Raw genomic sequence first — 18,698 nt, forward strand, 5'->3', positions numbered from 1 at the left:
AGAGCTGAGCAGAGGAAAGCACAAACACAGTCCCCCACTACCACAAATAATGCAGTCGAGTTTCCCACATTTGGGGAAATCACAGGGGTCAGCATACCCAGAATGCAATGAATGAACCTCACCCTGGGAGAACAATCTTCATGACCATGGTATCTCCTATGCAAAATAAGTATGATTTGGGATAGGGCTGGGGAGGGCCGCTGCTCAGGCACATCTCTGTCAAGTAAAGGAGATTCAACTCAGGCAGCACAAGGGAACTCTCATCTGGGGACAACAACTGCAGGGAGAACACATATTTTCAGATGAACATGGGAGGGCAGAAGGCTGCCTAATACTGAAGCACCCCCAAACAACAAACCAAATGCAACAACTAGTGCAAGCATTCCTGGGGGAAGGCCTGCAGCAGATTGATTTGCATATGGTAATGCCATCCAAGCAGTGGGTCAAAGTTGGCTTCAACCCTCGTCTGCATATGAAAAGAGAAAAGGGGCGTGCAGGGCATGGCGGCCTTTTGCGGCGCTTGGGTGACCCTTAGTTCGCATTAAACACCCCCACCCTCCTTCGGTGTGGGGCTCATGTTGGCAATGCCCCAGCCCCTGAAGCATTCAAGCTGATTTCTTGCAGCAGCTGGGTACTGTAACAGCTCCAGAGCTGCTCTGTAAGGCAAGTAAAAGGGTGTGGGCCCTGCAGCACTACCTGTAGTTTGCATTGTGTGTTGGAAGGCACAAAGTAAGCAGACGGGAGAAGTCAGGATAGTGCGCAAGGGCATAGAAGGGAGCGGCTCAAGAAAAGAGAAGTGGAAACAGACAGCAAACTAGGCTGGAGAGAGACCTGAGACAAAGAGATCTGAATTATACGAGAGACGACCAGGGGAAACACAAATTATGCAGTCAAGTTTCCCACATTTGGGGAAATCACAGGGGCAGCACACCCAGAGTGCAATGGGTGAGCCTTGCCCTGGGAGAAGCACCTACATGATCATAGTATCTCACCTGGCAGGTAAGTAGGAGTTGGGCTAGAGCTGGGGAGGGTCGCTGCTCGGGTACCCCCCTGTCAAGTGAAGGAGATCCAACTGAGGCAGCACAAGGGAACTCTCGAAAGAGGAACAAGGCTAGAGGAAGATCTGAGACAAAGAAATCTGATTTTTACCAGAGTTGACCAGAAGAAAGCACAAACACAGTCCCCCACTACCACAAATAATGCAGTCGAGTTTCCCACATTTGGGGAAATCACAGGGGTCAGCATACCCAGAATGCAATGAATGAACCTCACCCTGGGAGAACAATCTTCATGACCATGGTATCTCCTATGCAAAATAAGTATGATTTGGGATAGGGCTGGGGAGGGCCGCTGCTCAGGCACATCTCTGTCAAGTAAAGGAGAGTCAACTGAGGCAGCACAAGGGAACTCTCATCTGGGGACAACAACTGCAGGGAGAACACATATTTTCAGATGAACATGGGAGGGCAGAAGGCTGCCTAATACTGAAGCACCCCCAAACAACAAACCAAATGCAACAACTAGTGCAAGTATTCCTGGGGGAAGGCCTGCAGCAGATGGATTTGTATATGGTGATGTCATCCAAGCAGTGGGTCAAAGTTGGCTTCAACCCTCGTCTGCATATGAAAAGAAAAAAGGGATGTGCAGGGCATGGTGTCCTTTTGTGGCGCTTGGATGACCCCTCCTTCGGTGTGGGGCTCATGTTGGCTATGCCCCAGCCCCTGAAGCATTCAAGATGATTTCTTGCAGCAGCTGGGAACTGTAACAGCTCCAGAGTTGCTCTGTAAAGCATGTAAAAGGGTGTGGGCCCTGCAGCACTACCTGTAGTATGCATTGTGCGTTGGAAGGCACAAAGTAAGCAGACGGGAGAGGTCAGGATAGTGCGCAACTGCATAGAAGGGAGCGGCTCAAGAAAAGAGAAGTGGAAACAGACAGCAAACTAGGCTGGAGAAAGACCTGAGACAAAGAGATCTGAATTATATGAGAGACGACCAGAGGAAACACAAATTATGCAGTCAAGTGTCCCACATTTGGGGAAATCGCAGGAGCAGCACACCCAGAGTGCAATGGGTGAACCTTGCCCTGGGAGAAGCACCTTCCTGATCATAGTATCTCACCTGGCAGGTAAATAGGAGTTGGGCTAGAGCTGGGGAGGGTCGCTGCTCGTGCACCCCCCTGTCAAGTGAAGGAGATCCAACTGAGGCAGCACAAGGGAACTCTCGAAAGAAGAACAAGGTTAGAGGAAGATCTGAGACAAAGAAATCTGACTTTTACCAGAGCTGACCAGAGGAAAGCACAAACACAGTCCCCCACTACCACAAATAATGCAGTCGAGTTTCCCACATTTGGGGAAATCACAGGGGTCAGCATACCCAGAATGCAATGAATGAACCTCACCCTGGGAGAACAATCTTCATGACCATAGTATCTCCTATGCAAAATAAGTATGATTTGAGATAGGGCTGGGGAGGGCCGCTGCTCAGGCACATCTCTGTCAAGTAAAGGAGATTCAACTGAGGCAGCACAAGGGAACTCTCATCTGGGGACAACAACTGCAGGGAGAACACATATTTTCAGATGAACATGGGAGGGCAGAAGGCTGCCTAATACTGAAGCACCCCCAAACAACAAACCAAATGCAACAACTAGTACAAGCATTCCTGGGGGAAGGCCTGCAGCAGATTGATTTGCATATGGTAATGCCATCCAAGCAGTGGGTCAAAGTTGGCTTCAACCCTCGTCTGCATATGAAAAGAGAAAAGGGGCGTGCAGGGCATGGCGGCCTTTTGCGGCGCTTGGATGACCCCTAGTTCGCATTAAACACCTCCACCCTCCTTCGGTGTGGGGCTCATGTTGGCTATGCCCCAGCCCCTGAAGCATTCAAGCTGATTTCTTGCAGCAGCTGGGCACTGTAACAGCCCCAGAGCTGCTCTGTAAGGCAAGTAAAAGGGTGTGGGCCCTGCAGTACTACCTGTAGTTTGCATTGTGCATTGGAAAGCACAAAGTAAGCAGACGGGAGAAGTCAGGATAGTGCGCAAGGGCATAGAAGGGAGCGGCTCAAGAAAAGAGAAGTGGAAACAGACAGCAAACTAGGCTGGAGAGAGACCTGAGACAAAGAGATCTGAATTATACGAGAGCCGACCAGGGGAAACACAAATTATGCAGTCAAGTTTCCCACATTTGGGGAAATCGCAGGAGCAGCACACCCAGAGTGCAATGGGTGAGCCTTGCCCTGGGAGAAGCACCTTCATGATCATAGTATCTCACCTGGCAGGTAAGTAGGAGTTGGGCTAGAGCTGGGGAGGGTTGCTGCTCGGGTACCCCCCTGTCAAGTGAAGGAGATCCAACTGAGGCAGCACAAGGGAACTCTCATCTGGGGACAACAACTGCAGGGAGAACACATATTTTCAGATGAACATGGGAGGGCAGAAGGCTGCCTAATACTGAAGCACCCCCAAACAACAAACCAAATGCAACAACTAGTGCAAGCATTCCTGGGGGAAGGCCTGCAGCAGATGGATTTGCATATGGTGATGTCATCACATCAACCCTCGTCTGCATATGAAAAGAGAAAAGGGGCGTGCAGGGCATGGCGGCCTTTTGCGGCGCTTGGATGACCCCTAGTTCGCATTAAACACCTCCACCCTCCTTCGGTGTGGGGCTCATGTTGGCTATGCCCCAGCCGCTTAAGCATTCAAGCTGATTTCTTGCAGCAGCCGGGCACTGTAACAGCTCCAGAGCTGCTCTATAAGGCAAGTAAAAGGGTCTATGTGGCGCAATCAGTTAGTATGTACGGCTATTAACCAAAAGGTTGGTGGTTCAATCCCACCCAGGGACCTAATTGACCTTGTTATCAGATTTTGGTGATCTTTAAGTAGACAAGTCAAATTTCATACCCCCTGTTATGGTGTAGGGTACCTGGCCTTCTCTGATGTAATCAGAGTTAGATTTGATTCAGTGATTTTATAAAAACAAGTAGGAAGCACTATTTAGCAGTGGGTTGCAGAGAAAAAGAAATATGCTGGCAAAAAAATCAAATTGCGTGATTAAACAGCTCTTCATTTTCTGGCTTTATTTTTATGCTAACAAATTTGTTCTCTGAAAAGTGTCCACAAAGCCAAGTCTCTGATTAACACCTTTGTAGGGATGGTTTTTCACCTATTACTAAATTAAACTTGCTTCATTGGAAAGGCAGCAAGATGCATCCTCATTTCAATGTCTACTGAAATAATACAGGTTGACACCAGGAAACATTAACGCCACTGCATCCTTGCTGCTTTCTCATGTGGAAGTCTGTTTAATGTGAAAACAAGGTGATATCTAATTAGCACACAGGTAAGAAATTACGAAAATCTTTATTTAAGGGTGAAGAGGTTTCTCACAAAATTGTTGCCCCAATGCATCATTGAAATTCAAGCTGGAAAGATGATTTTAATATATCACTTGTACATTTTGTATTGCTCTTCTGGTGACAATGTAGTTTTTTTTGTCAATTACCATTTTAATAATAGGGTAAAGAAAATTAAGTGGATTTTTGAAAGAAAAGTATACTGTCAATATACTATTAAAACAAATTAAAATGGTAAAAGTTGTTGTACTTTAAGTAAAAATAAAAGAGCAAAAATATCAATCCCAGTTTTGATTACTTAAATTAACAAAAAAAAATGCATATAGCAAAGGATAGTTTCAATCTGCCTACCTCTGGGTTATGGGTCCAGCATGCTTCCATTGCAGTACTCTGCTGCACATGTAAGTGCAAGAGATCCTGAAGCACTCACTCATCATAGGAAAGTACCAATGTGTTTATTCATTGGTTGATGGAAGAAACATCTTACAAAAACTCTCCAGATTATTGATTTTTTAATGTTTTTCTAGGAAACGTTCTAGATGTATGCTTATTAGCCTTTGTCAGTATGTACTGTTTGCAAAGTGTCTCTGTGGCGCAATCGGTTAGTGTGTTCGGCTATTAACCAAAAGGTTGGTGGTTCAATCCCACCCAGGGACGTAATTGACCTTGTGATCAGATTTTGGTGATATTTAAGTAGACAAGTCAAAATTTCAAACCCCCTCTTATTGTGTAGGGTACCTGGCCTTCTCTGATGTAATCAGAGTTAGATTTGATTCAGTGATTTTATAAAAAACAGCTAGGAAGCACAATTTAGCAGTGGGTTGCAGAGAAAAAAAATATGCTGGCAGAAAAATCCAATTGAGTGATTAAACAGCTCTTCATTTTCTGGCTTTATTTTTATGCTAACAAATTTGTTCTCTGAAAAGTGTCCACAAAGCCAAGTCTCTGATTAACACCTTTGTAAGGATGGTTTTTCACCTATTACTAAATTAAACTTGCTTCATTGGAAAGGCAGCAAGATGCATCCTCATTTCAATGTGTACTGAAATAATACAAGTTGACACCAGGAAACATTAACGCCACTGCATCCTTGCTGCTTTCTCATGTGGAAGTCTGTTTAATGTGAAAACAAGGTGATATCTAATTAGCACACAGGTAAGGAATTAAGAAAATCTTTATTTAAGGGTGAAGATGTTTCTCACAAAATTGTTGACCCAATGCATCATTGAAATTCAAGCTGGAAAGATGAATTTAATATATCACTTGTACATTTTGTATTGCTCTTCTGGTGACAATGTAGTTTGTTTTTGTCAATTACCATTTTAATAATAGGGTAAAGAAAATGAAGTGGATTTTTGAAAGAAAACAATACTGTCAATATACTATTAAAACAAATTAAAATGGTAAACGTTATTGTACTTTAAGTAAAAATAAAAGAGACAAAATATCAATCCCAGTTTTGGATTACTTTAATTAACAAAAAAAAATGCATATAGCAGAGGATAGTTTCAATCTGCCTACCTCTGGTTTATGGGCCCAGCATGCTTCCATTGCAGTACTCTGCTGCACATGTAAGTGCAAGAGATCCTGAAGCACTCACTCATCATGGGAAAGTACCAATGTGTTTCTTCGTTGGTTGATGGAAGAAACATCTTACAAAAACTCTCCCGTTTATTGACTTTTTAAAGTTTTGCTAGGAAACGTTTTAGATGAATGCTTATTAGCCTTTGTCAGTATGGACTTTTGCAAAGTGTCTCTGTGGCGCAATCAGTTAGTATGTACGGCTATTAACCAAAAGGTTGGTGGTTCAATCCCACCCAGGGACCTAATTGACCTTGTTATCAGATTTTGGTGATCTTTAAGTAGACAAGTCAAAATTTCAAACCCCCTGTTATGGTGTAGGGTACTTGGCCTTCTCTGATGGAGTTAGATTTGATTCAGTGATTTTATAAAAACAGCTAGGAAGCACAATTTAGCAGTGGGTTGCAGAGAAAAAAAATATGCTGGCAGAAAAATCCAATTGAGTGATTAAACAGCTCTTTATTTTCTGGCTTTATTTTTATGCTAACAAAATTGTTCTCTGAAAAGTGTCCACAAAGCCAAGTCTCTGATTAACACCTTTGTAAGGATGGTTTTTCACCTATTACTAAATTAAACTTGCTTCATTGGAAAGGCAGCAAGATGCATCCTCATTTCAATGTGTACTGAAATAATACAGGTTGACACCAGGAAACATTAACGCCACTGCATCCTTGCTGCTTTCTCATGTGGAAGTCTGTTTAATATGAAAACAAGGTGATATCTAATTAGCACACAGGTAAGGAATTAAGAAAATCTTTATTTAAGGGTGAAGATGTTTCTCACAAAATCGTTGCCCCAATGCATCATTGAAATTCAAGCTGGAAAGATGATTTTAATATATCACTTGTACATTTTGTATTGCTCTTCTGGTGACAATGTAGTTTGTTTTTGTCAATTACCATTTTAATAATAGGGTAAAGAAAATGAAGTGGATTTTTGAAAGAAAACAATACTGTCAATATACTATTAAAACAAATTAAAATGGTAAAAGTTATTGTACTTTAAGAAAAAATAAAAGAGCCAAAATATCAATCCCAGTTTTGGATTACTTTAATTAACAAAAAAAAATGCATATAGCAGAGGATAGTTTCAATCTGCCTACCTCTGGGTTATGGGCCCAGCATGCTTCCATTGCAGTACTCTGCTGCACATGTAAGTGCAAGAGATCCTGAAGCACTCACTCATCATGGGAAAGTACCAATGTGTTTCTTCGTTGGTTGATGGAAGAAACATCTTACAAAAACTCTCCAGATTATTGACTTTTTAAAGTTTTTCTAGGAAACGTTTTAGATGAATGCTTATTAGCATTTGTCAGTATGTACTTTTGCAAAGTGTCTCTGTGGCGCAATCAGTTAGCGTGTACGGCTATTAACCAAAAGGTTGGTGGTTCAATCCCACCCAGGGACCTAATTGACCTTGTTATCAGATTTTGGTGATCTTTAAGTAGACAAGTCAAATTTCATACCCCCTGTTATGGTGTAGGGTACCTGGCCTTCTCTGATGTAATCAGAGTTAGATTTGATTCAGTGATTTTATAAAAACATATAGGAAGCACAATTTAGCAGTGGCTTGCAGAGAAAAAGAAATATGCTGGCAAAAAAATCAAATTGCGTGATTAAACAGCTCTTAATTTTCTGGCTTTATTTTTATGCTAACAAATTTGTTCTCTGAAAAGTGTCCACAAAGCCAAGTCTCTGATTAACACCTTTGTAGGGATGGTTTTTCACCTATTACTAAATTAAACTTGCTTCATTGGAAAGGCAGCAAGATGCATCCTCATTTCAATGTCTACTGAAATAATACAGGTTGACACCAGGAAACATTAACGCCACTGCATCCTTGCTGCTTTCTCATGTGGAAGTCTGTTTAATGTGAAAACAAGGTGATATCTAATTAGCACACAGGTAAGAAATTACGAAAATCTTTATTTAAGGGTGAAGATGTTTCTCACAAAATTGTTGCCCCAATGCATCATTGAAATTCAAGCTGGAAAGATGATTTTAATATATCACTTGTACATTTTGTATTGCTCTTCTGGTGACAATGTAGTTTTTTTTGTCAATTACCATTTTAATAATAGGGTAAAGAAAATTAAGTGGATTTTTGAAAGAAAACTATACTGTCAATATACTATTAAAACAAATTAAAATGGTAAAAGTTATTGTACTTTAAGTAAAAATAAAAGAGCAAAAATATCAATCCCAGTTTTGATTACTTAAATTAACAAAAAAAATGCATATAGCAAAGGATAGTTTCAATCTGCCTACCTCTGGGTTATGGGTCCAGCATGCTTCCATTGCAGTACTCTGCTGCACATGTAAGTGCAAGAGATCCTGAAGCACTCACTCATCATGGGAAAGTACCAATGTGTTTATTCGTTGGTTGATGGAAGAAACATCTTACAAAAACTCTCCAGATTATTGATTTTTTAATGTTTTTCTAGGAAACGTTCTAGATGTATGCTTATTAGCCTTTGTCAGTATGTACTTTTTCGCAAAGTGTCTCTGTGGCGCAATCGGTTAGTGTGTTTGGCTATTAACCAAAAGGTTGGTGGTTCAATCCCACCCAGGGACGTAATTAACCTTGTGATCAGATTTTGGTGATATTTAAGTAGACAAGTCAAAATTTCAAACCTCCTCTTATGGTGTAGGGTACATGGCCGTCTCTGATGTAATCAGAGTTAGATTTGATTCAGTGATTTTATAAAAAACAGCTAGGAAGCACAATTTAGCAGTGGGTTGCAGAGAAAAAAAATATGCTGGCAGAAAAATCCAATCGAGTGATTAAACAGCTCTTCATTTTCTGGCTTTATTTTTATGCTAACAAATTTGTTCTCTGAAAAGTGTCCACAAAGCCAAGTCTCTGATTAACACCTTTGTAAGGATGGTTTTTCACCTATTACTAAATTAAACTTGCTTCATTGGAAAGGCAGCAAGATGCATCCTCATTTCAATGTCTACTGAAATAATACAAGTTGACACCAGGAAACATAAACGCCACTGCATCCTTGCTGCTTTCTCATGTGGAAGTCTGTTTAATGTGAAAACAAGGTGATATCTAATTAGCACACAGGTAAGGAATTAAGAAAATCTTTATTTAAGGGTGAAGATGTTTCTCACAAAATTGTTGACCCAATGCATCATTGAAATTCAAGCTGGAAAGATGATTTTAATATATCACTTGTACATTTTGTATTGCTCTTCTGGTGACAATGTAGTTTGTTTTTGTCAATTACCATTTTAATAATAGGGTAAAGAAAATGAAGTGGATTTTTGAAAGAAAACAATACTGTCAATATACTATTAAAACAAATTAAAATGGTAACAGTTATTGTACTTTAAGTAAAAATAAAAGAGACAAAATATCAATCCCAGTTTTGGATTACTTTAATTAACAAAAAAAAAATGCATATAGCAGAGGATAGTTTCAATCTGCCTACCTCTGGGTTATGGGCCCAGCATGCTTCCATTGCAGTACTCTGCTGCACATGTAAGTTCAAGAGATCCTGAAGCACTCACTCATTATGGGAAAGTACCAATGTGTTTCTTCGTTGGTTGATGGAAGAAACATCTTACAAAAACTCTCCAGATTATTGACTTTTTAAAGTTTTTCTAGGAAACGTTTTAGATGAATGCTTATTAGCCTTTGTTAGTATGGACTTTTGCAAAGTGTCTCTGTGGCGCAATCAGTTAGTATGTATGACTATTAACCAAAAGGTTGGTGGTTCAATCCCACCCAGGGACCTAATTGACCTTGTTATCAGATTTTGGTGATCTTTAAGTAGACAAGTCAAAATTTCAAACCCCCTGTTATGGTGTAGGGTACCTGGCCTTCTCTGATGTAATCAGAGTTAGATTTGATTCAGTGATTTTATAAAAACAGCTAGGAAGCACAATTTAGCAGTGGGTTGCAGAGAAAAAAAATATGCTGGCAGAAAAATCCAATTGAGTGATTAAACAGCTCTTTATTTTCTGGCTTTATTTTTATGCTAACAAATTTGTTCTCTGAAAAGTGTCCACAAAGCCAAGTCTCTGATTAACACCTTTGTAAGGATGGTTTTTCACCTATTACTAAATTAAACTTGCTTCATTGGAAAGGCAGCAAGATGCATCCTCATTTCAATGTCTACTGAAATAATACAGGTTGACACCAGGAAACATTAACGCCACTGCATCCTTGCTGCTTTCTCATGTGGAAGTCTGTTTAATGTGAAAACAAGGTGATATCTAATTAGCACACAGGTAAGGAATTAAGAAAATCTTTATTTAAGGGTGAAGATGTTTCTCACAAAATCGTTGCCCCAATGCATCATTGAAATTCAAGCTGGAAAGATGATTTTAATATATCACTTGTACATTTTGTATTGCTCTTCTGGTGACAATGTAGTTTGTTTTTGTCAATTACCATTTTAATAATAGGGTAAAGAAATTTAAGTGGATTTTTGAAAGAAAACAATACTGTCAATATACTATTAAAACAAATTAAAATGGTAAAAGTTATTGTACTTTAAGTAAAAATAAAAGAGCCAAAATATCAATCCCAGTTTTGGATTACTTTAATTAACAAACAAAAAAATGCATATAGCAGAGGATAGTTTCAATCTGCCTACCTCTGGGTTATGGGCCCAGCATGCTTCCATTGCTGTACTCTGCTGCACATGTAAGTGCAAGAGATCCTGAAGCACTCACTCATCATGGGAAAGTACCAATGTGTTTCTTCGTTGGTTGATGGAAGAAACATCTTACAAAAACTCTCCAGATTATTGACTTTTTAAAGTTTTTCTAGGAAACGTTTTAGATGAATGCTTATTAGCCTTTGTCAGTATGAACTTTGGCAAAGTGTCTCTGTGGTGCAATCAGTTAGTATGTATGGCTATTAACCAAAAGGTTGGTGGTTTAATCCCACCCAGGGACCTAATTGACCTTGTTATCAGATTTTGGTGATCTTTAAGTAGACAAGTCAAATTTCATACCCCCTGTTATGGTGTAGGGTACCTGGCCTTCTCTGATGTAATCAGAGTTAGATTTGATTCAGTGATTTTATAAAAACATCTAGGAAGCACAATTTAGCAGTGGGTTGCAGAGAAAAAGAAATATGCTGGCAAAAAAATCAAATTGCGTGATTAAACAGCTCTTCATTTTCTGGCATTGTTTTTATGCTAACAAATTTGTTCTCTGAAAAGTGTCCACAAAGCCAAGTCTCTGATTAACACCTTTGTAGGGATGGTTTTTCACCTATTACTAAATTAAACTTGCTTCATTGGAAAGGCAGCAAGATGCATCCTCATTTCAATGTCTACTGAAATAATACAGGTTGACACCAGGAAACATTAACGCCACTGCATCCTTGCTGCTTTCTCATGTGGAAGTCTGTTTAATGTGAAAACAAGGTGATATCTAATTAGCACACAGGTAAGGAATTAAGAAAATCTTTATTTAAGGGTGAAGATGTTTCTCACAAAATCGTTGACCCAATGCATCATTGAAATTCAAGCTGGAAAGATGATTTTAATATATCACTTGTACATTTTGTATTGCTCTTCTGGTGACAATGTAGTTTGTTTTTGTCAATTACCATTTTAATAATAGGGTAAAGAAAATGAAGTGGATTTTTGAAAGAAAACAATACTGTCAATATACTATTAAAACAAATTAAAATGGTAAAAGTTATTGTACTTTAAGTAAAAATAAAAGAGACAAAATATCAATCCCAGTTTTGGATTACTTTAATTAACAAAAAAAAAATGCATATAGCAGAGGATAGTTTCAATCTGCCTACCTCTGGGTTATGGGCCCAGCATGCTTCCATTGCAGTACTCTGCTGCACATGTAAGTGCAAGAGATCCTGAAGCACTCACTCATCATGGGAAAGTACCAATGTGTTTCTTCGTTGGTTGATGGAAGAAACATCTTTCAAAAACTCTCCAGATTATTGACTTTTTAAAGTTTTTCTAGGAAACGTTTTAGATGAATGCTTATTAGCCTTTGTCAGTATGGACTTTTGCAAAGTGTCTCTGTGGCGCAATCAGTTAGTATGTATGGCTATTAACCAAAAGGTTGGTGGTTCAATCCCACCCAGGGACCTAATTGACCTTGTTATCAGATTTTGGTGATCTTTAAGTAGACAAGTCAAAATTTCAAACCTCCTGTTATGGTGTAGGGTACCTGGCCGTCTCTGATGTAATCAGAGTTAGATTTGATTCAGTGATTTTATAAAAACAGCTAGGAAGCACAATTTAGCAGTGGGTTGCAGAGAAAAAAAATATGCTGGCAGAAAAATCCAATTGAGTGATCAAACAGCTCTTTATTTTCTGGCTTTATTTTTATGCTAACAAATTTGTTCTCTGAAAAGTGTCCACAAAGCCAAGTCTCTGATTAACACCTTTGTAAGGATGGTTTTTCACCTATTACTAAATTAAACTTGCTTCATTGGAAAGGCAGCAAGATGCATCCTCATTTCAATGTCTACTGAAATAATACAGGTTGACACCAGGAAACATTAACGCCACTGCATCCTTGCTGCTTTCTCATGTGGAAGTCTGTTTAATGTGAAAACAAGGTGATATCTATTTAGCACACAGGTAAGGAATTAAGAAAATCTTTATTTAAGGGTGAAGATGTTTCTCACAAAATCGTTGCCCCAATGCATCATTGAAATTCAAGCTGGAAAGATGATTTTAATATATCACTTGTACATTTTGTATTGCTCTTCTGGTGACAATGTAGTTTGTTTTTGTCAATTACCATTTTAATAATAGGGTAAAGAAAATTAAGTGGATTTTTGAAAGAAAACAATACTGTCAATATACTATTAAAACAAATTAAAATGGTAAAAGTTATTGTACTTTAAGTAAAAATAAAAGAGCCAAAATATCAATCCCAGTTTTGGATTACTTTAATTAACAAACAAAAAAATGCATATAGCAGAGGATAGTTTCAATCTGCCTACCTCTGGGTTATGGGCCCAGCATGCTTCCATTGCTGTACTCTGCTGCACATGTAAGTGCAAGAGATCCTGAAGCACTCACTCATCATGGGAAAGTACCAATGTGTTTCTTCGTTGGTTGATAGAAGAAACATCTTACAAAAACTCTCCAGATTATTGATTTTTTAAGTTTTTCTAGGAAACGTTTTAGATGAATGCTTATTAGCCTTTGTCAGTATGAACTTTTGCAAAGTGTCTCTGTGGCGCAATCAGTTAGTATGTACGGCTATTAACCAAAAGGTTGGTGGTTCAATCCCACCCAGGGACCAAATTGACCTTGTTATCAGATTTTGGTGATCTTTAAGTAGACAAGTCAAATTTCATACCCCCTGTTATGGTGTAGGGTACCTGGCCTTCTCTGATGTAATTAGATTTGATTCAGTGATTTTATAAAAACATCTAGGAAGCACAATTTAGCAGTGGGTTGCAGAGAAAAAGAAATATGCTGGCAAAAAAATCAAATTGCGTGATTAAACAGCTCTTCATTTTCTGGCTTTATTTTTATGCTAACAAATTTGTTCTCTGAAAAGTGTCCACAAAGCCAAGTCTCTGATTAACACCTTTGTAGGGATGGTTTTTCACCTATTACTAAATTAAACTTGCTTCATTGGAAAGGCAGCAAGATGCATCCTCTTTTCAATGTCTACTGAAATAATACAGGTTGACACCAGGAAACATTAACGCCACTGCATCCTTGCTGCTTTCTCATGTGGAAGTCTGTTTAATGTGAAAACAAGGTGATATCTAATTAGCACACAGGTAAGGAATTAAGAAAATCTTTATTTAAGGGTGAAGATGTTTCTCACAAAATTGTTGCCCCAATGCATCATTGAAATTCAAGCTGGAAAGATGATTTTAATATATCACTTGTACATTTTGTATTGCTCTTCTGGTGACAATGTAGTTTTTTTTGTGAATTACCATTTTAATAATAGGGTAAAGAAAATTAAGTGGATTTTTGAAAGAAAACTATACTGTCAATATACTATTAAAACAAATTAAAATGGTAAAAGTTATTGTACTTTAAGTAAAAATAAAAGAGCAAAAATATCAATCCCAGTTTTGATTACTTAAATTAACAAAAAAAATGCATATAGCAAAGGATAGTTTCAATCTGCCTACCTCTGGGTTAAGGGTCCAGCATGCTTCCATTGCAGTACTCTGCTGCACATGTAAGTGCAAGAGATCCTGAAGCACTCACTCATCATGGGAAAATACCAATGTGTTTATTCATTGGTTGATGGAAGAAACATCTTACAAAAACTCTCCAGATTATTGATTTTTTAATGTTTTTCTAGGAAACGTTCTAGATGTATGCTTATTAGCCTTTGTCAGTATGTACTGTTTGCAAAGTGTCTCGGTGGCGCAATCGGTTAGTGTGTTCAGCTATTAACCAAAAGTTTGGTGGTTCAATCCCACCCAGGGACGTAATTGACCTTGTGATCAGATTTTGGTGATCTTTAAGTAGACAAGTCAAATTTCATACCCCCTGTTATGGTGTAGGGTACCTGGCCTTCTCTGATGTAATCAGAGTTAGATATGATTCAGTGATTTTATAAAAACATCTAGGAAGCACAATTTAGCAGTGGGTTGCAGAGAAAAAGAAATATGCTGGCAAAAAAACCAAATTGCGTGATTAAACAGCTCTTCATTTTCTAGCTTTATTTTTATGCTAACAAATTTGTTCTCTGAAAAGTGTCCACAAAGCCAAGTCTCTGATTAACACCTTTGTAGGGATGGTTTTTCACCTATTACTAAATTAAACTTGCTTCATTGGAAAGGCAGCAAGATGCATCCTCATTTCAATGTCTACTGAAATAATACAGGTTGACACCAGGAAACATTAACGCCACTGCATCCTTGCTGCTTTCTCATGTGGAAGTCTGTTTAATGTGAAAACAAGGTGATATCTAATTAGCACACAGGTAAGGAATTAAGAAAATCTTTATTTAAGGGTGAAGATGTTTCTCACAAAATCGTTGCCCCAATGCATCATTGAAATTCAAGCTGGAAAGATGATTTTAATATATCACTTGTACATTTTGTATTGCTCTTCTGGTGACAATGTAGTTTGTTTTTGTCAATTACCATTTTAATAATAGGGTAAAGAAAATTAAGTGGATTTTTGAAAGAAAACAATACTGTCAATATACTATTAAAACAAATTAAAATGGTAAAAGTTATTGTACTTTAAGTAAAAATAAAAGAGCCAAAATATCAATCCCAGTTTTGGATTACTTTAATTAACAAACAAAAAAATGCATATAGCAGAGGATAGTTTCAATCTGCCTACCTCTGGGTTATGGGCCCAGCATGCTTCCATTGCTGTACTCTTCTGCACATGTAAGTGCAAGAGATCCTGAAGCACTCACTCATCATGGGAAAGTACCAATGTGTTTCTTCGTTGGTTGATAGAAGAAACATCTTACAAAAACTCTCCAGATTATTGATTTTTTTAAGTTTTTCTAGGAAACGTTTTAGATGAATGCTTATTAGCATTTGTCAGTATGTACTTTTGCAAAGTGTCTCTGTGGCGCAATCAGTTAGCGTGTACGGCTATTAACCAAAAGGTTGGTGGTTCAATCCCACCCAGGGACGTAATTGACCTTGTTATCAGATTTTGGTGATCTTTAAGTAGACAAGTCAAATTTCATACCCCCTGTTATGGTGTAGGGTACCTGGCCTTCTCTGATGTAATCAGAGTTAGATTTGAATCAGTGATTTTATAAAAACATCTAGGAAGCACAATTTAGCAGTGGGTTGCAGAGAAAAAGAAATATGCTGGCAAAAAAATCAAATTGCGTGATTAAACAGCTCTTCATTTTCTGGCTTTATTTTTATGCTAACAAATTTGTTCTCTGAAAAGTGTCCACAAAGCCAAGTCTCTGATTAACACCTTTGTAGGGATGGTTTTTCACCTATTACTAAATTAAACTTGCTTCATTGGAAAGGCAGCAAGATGTATCCTCATTTCAATGTCTACTGAAATAATACAGGTTGACACCAGGAAACATTAACGCCACTGCATCCTTGCTGCTTTCTCATGTGGAAGTCTGTTTAATGTGAAAACAAGGTGATATCTAATTAGCACACAGGTAAGGAATTAAGAAAATCTTTATTTAAGGGTGAAGATGTTTCTCACAAAATTGTTGACCCAATGCATCATTGAAATTCAAGCTGGAAAGATGATTTTAATATATCACTTGTACATTTTGTATTGCTCTTCTGGTGACAATGTAGTTTGTTTTTGTCAATTACCATTTTAATAATAGGGTAAAGAAAATGAAGTGGATTTTTGAAAGAAAACAATACTGTCAATATACTATTAAAACAAATTAAAATGGTAAAAGTTATTGTACTTTAAGTAAAAATAAAAGAGACACAATATCAATCCCAGTTTTGGATTACTTTAATTAACAAAAAAAATGCATATAGCAGAGGATAGTTTCAATCTGCCTACCTCTGGGTTATGGGCCCAGCATGCTTCCATTGCAGTACTCTGCTGCACATGTAAGTGCAAGAGATCCTGAAGCACTCACTCATCATGGGAAAGTACCAATGTGTTTCTTCGTTGGTTGATGGAAGAAACATCTTACAAAAACTCTCCAGATTATTGACTTTTTAAAGTTTTTCTAGGAAACGTTTTAGATGAATGCTTATTAGCCTTTGTCAGTATGGACTTTTGCAAAGTGTCTCTGTGGCGCAATCGGTTAGTGTGTTTGGCTATTAACCAAAAGGTTGGTGGTTCAATCCCACCCAGGGATGTAATTAACCTTGTGATCAGATTTTGGTGATATTTAAGGAGACAAGTCAAAATTTCAAACCTCCTCTTATGGTGTAGGGTACATGGCCTTCTCTGATGTAATCAGAGTTAGATTTGATTCAGTGATTTTATAAAAAACAGCTAGGAAGCACAATTTAGCAGTGGGTTGCAGAGAAATAAAATATGCTGGCAGAAAAATCCAATCGAGTGATTAAACAGCTCTTCATTTTCTGGCTTTATTTTTATGCTAACAAATTTGTTCTCTGAAAAGTGTCCACAAAGCCAAGTCTCTGATTAACACCTTTGTAAGGATTGTTTTTCACCTATTACTAAATTAAACTTGATTCATTGGAAAGGCAGCAAGATGCATCCTCATTTCAATGTGTACTGAAATAATACAAGTTGACACCAGGAAACATTAACGCCACTGCATCCTTGCTGCTTTCTCATGTGGAAGTCTGTTTAATGTGAAAACAAGGTGATATCTAATTAGCACACAGGTAAGGAATTAAGAAAATCTTTATTTAAGGGTGAAGATGTTTCTCACAAAATTGTTGACCCAATGCAACATTGAAATTCAAGCTGGAAAGATGATTTTAATATATCACTTGTACATTTTGTATTGCTCTTCTGGTGACAATGTAGTTTGTTTTTGTCAATTACCATTTTAATAATAGGGTAAAGAAAATGAAGTGGATTTTTGAAAGAAAACAATACTGTCAATATACTATTAAAACAAATTAAAATGGTAAACGTTATTGTACTTTAAGTAAAAATAAAAGAGACAAAATATCAATCCCAGTTTTGGATTACTTTAACAAAAAAAAATGCATATAGCAGAGGATAGTTTCAATCTGCCTACCTCTCGGTTATGAGCCCAGCATGCTTCCATTGCAGTACTCTGCTGCACATGTAAGTTCAAGAGATCCTGAAGCACTCACTCATCATGGGAAAGTACCAATGTGTTTCTTCGTTGGTTGATGGAAGAAACATCTTACAAAAACTCTCCAGATTATTGACTTTTTAAAGTTTTTCTAGGAAACGTTTTAGATGAATGCTTATTAGCCTTTGTCAGTATGGACTTTTGCAAAGTGTCTCTGTGGTGCAATCAGCTAGCGTGTACGGCTATTAACCAAAAGGTTGGTGGTTCAATCCCACCCAGGGACCTAATTGACCTTGTTATCAGATTTTGGTGATCTTTAAGTAGACAAGTCAAATTTCATACCCCCTGTTATGGTGTAGGGTACCTGGCCTTCTCTGATGTAATCAGAGTTAGATTTGATTCAGTGATTTTATAAAAACATCTAGGAAGCACAATTTAGCAGTGGGTTGCAGAGAAAAAGAAATATGCTGGCAAAAAAATCAAATTGCGTGATTAAACAGCTCTTCATTTTCTGGCTTTATTTTTATGCTAACAAATTTGTTCTCTGAAAAGTGTCCACAAAGCCAAGTCTCTGATTAACACCTTTGTAGGGATGGTTTTTCACCTATTACTAAATTAAACTTGCTTCATTGGAAAGGCAGCAAGATGTATCCTCATTTCAATGTCTACTGAAATAATACAGGTTGACACCAGGAAACATTAACGCCACTGCATCCTTGCTGCTTTCTCATGTGGAAGTCTGTTTAATGTGAAAACAAGGTGATATCTAATTAGCACACAGGTAAGGAATTAAGAAAATCTTTATTTAAGGGTGAAGATGTTTCTCACAAAATTGTTGACCCAATGCATCATTGAAATTCAAGCTGGAAAGATGATTTTAATATATCACTTGTACATTTTGTATTGCTCTTCTGGTGACAATGTAGTTTGTTTTTGTCAATTACCATTTTAATAATAGGGTAAAGAAAATGAAGTGGATTTTTGAAAGAAAACAATACTGTCAATATACTATTAAAACAAATTAAAATGGTAAAAGTTATTGTACTTTAAGTAAAAATAAAAGAGACACAATATCAATCCCAGTTTTGGATTACTTTAATTAACAAAAAAAATGCATATAGCAGAGGATAGTTTCAATC

General features: G+C 37.8%; 8 non-coding genes across 8 annotated transcripts; 2 read left to right on the forward strand and 6 right to left on the reverse strand.

Annotated features, from left to right (window-relative positions):
• Nucleotides 1–9: 9 nt before the first annotated feature.
• LOC134995299 (U1 spliceosomal RNA) lies at nt 10–173 on the reverse strand. The gene has a single exon (XR_010198104.1). It is a non-coding gene; the product is annotated as a U1 spliceosomal RNA (small nuclear RNA).
• A 671-nt stretch (nt 174–844) lies between these two features.
• LOC134995314 (U1 spliceosomal RNA) lies at nt 845–1,007 on the reverse strand. Its single transcript, XR_010198118.1, has one exon. It is a non-coding gene; the product is annotated as a U1 spliceosomal RNA (small nuclear RNA).
• Nucleotides 1,008–1,159: 152 nt separating this feature from the next.
• Nucleotides 1,160–1,323, reverse strand: LOC134995302 (U1 spliceosomal RNA). The gene has a single exon (XR_010198107.1). It is a non-coding gene; the product is annotated as a U1 spliceosomal RNA (small nuclear RNA).
• A 646-nt stretch (nt 1,324–1,969) lies between these two features.
• On the reverse strand, nt 1,970–2,132 carry LOC134995315 (U1 spliceosomal RNA). Its single transcript, XR_010198119.1, has one exon. It is a non-coding gene; the product is annotated as a U1 spliceosomal RNA (small nuclear RNA).
• A 152-nt stretch (nt 2,133–2,284) lies between these two features.
• LOC134995296 (U1 spliceosomal RNA) lies at nt 2,285–2,448 on the reverse strand. The gene has a single exon (XR_010198101.1). It is a non-coding gene; the product is annotated as a U1 spliceosomal RNA (small nuclear RNA).
• Nucleotides 2,449–3,119: 671 nt separating this feature from the next.
• Nucleotides 3,120–3,282, reverse strand: LOC134995307 (U1 spliceosomal RNA). The gene has a single exon (XR_010198111.1). It is a non-coding gene; the product is annotated as a U1 spliceosomal RNA (small nuclear RNA).
• Nucleotides 3,283–8,429: 5,147 nt separating this feature from the next.
• On the forward strand, nt 8,430–8,503 carry TRNAN-AUU (transfer RNA asparagine (anticodon AUU)). The gene has a single exon. It is a non-coding gene; the product is annotated as a tRNA-Asn (tRNA).
• An 8,101-nt stretch (nt 8,504–16,604) lies between these two features.
• On the forward strand, nt 16,605–16,678 carry TRNAN-AUU (transfer RNA asparagine (anticodon AUU)). The gene has a single exon. It is a non-coding gene; the product is annotated as a tRNA-Asn (tRNA).
• The last annotated feature ends 2,020 nt before the right edge of the window (nt 16,679–18,698 follow it).

Source organism: Pseudophryne corroboree, unplaced genomic scaffold, assembly GCF_028390025.1.
Source record: "Pseudophryne corroboree isolate aPseCor3 unplaced genomic scaffold, aPseCor3.hap2 scaffold_1381, whole genome shotgun sequence".
Taxonomy (NCBI): Eukaryota; Metazoa; Chordata; class Amphibia; order Anura; family Myobatrachidae; genus Pseudophryne; species Pseudophryne corroboree.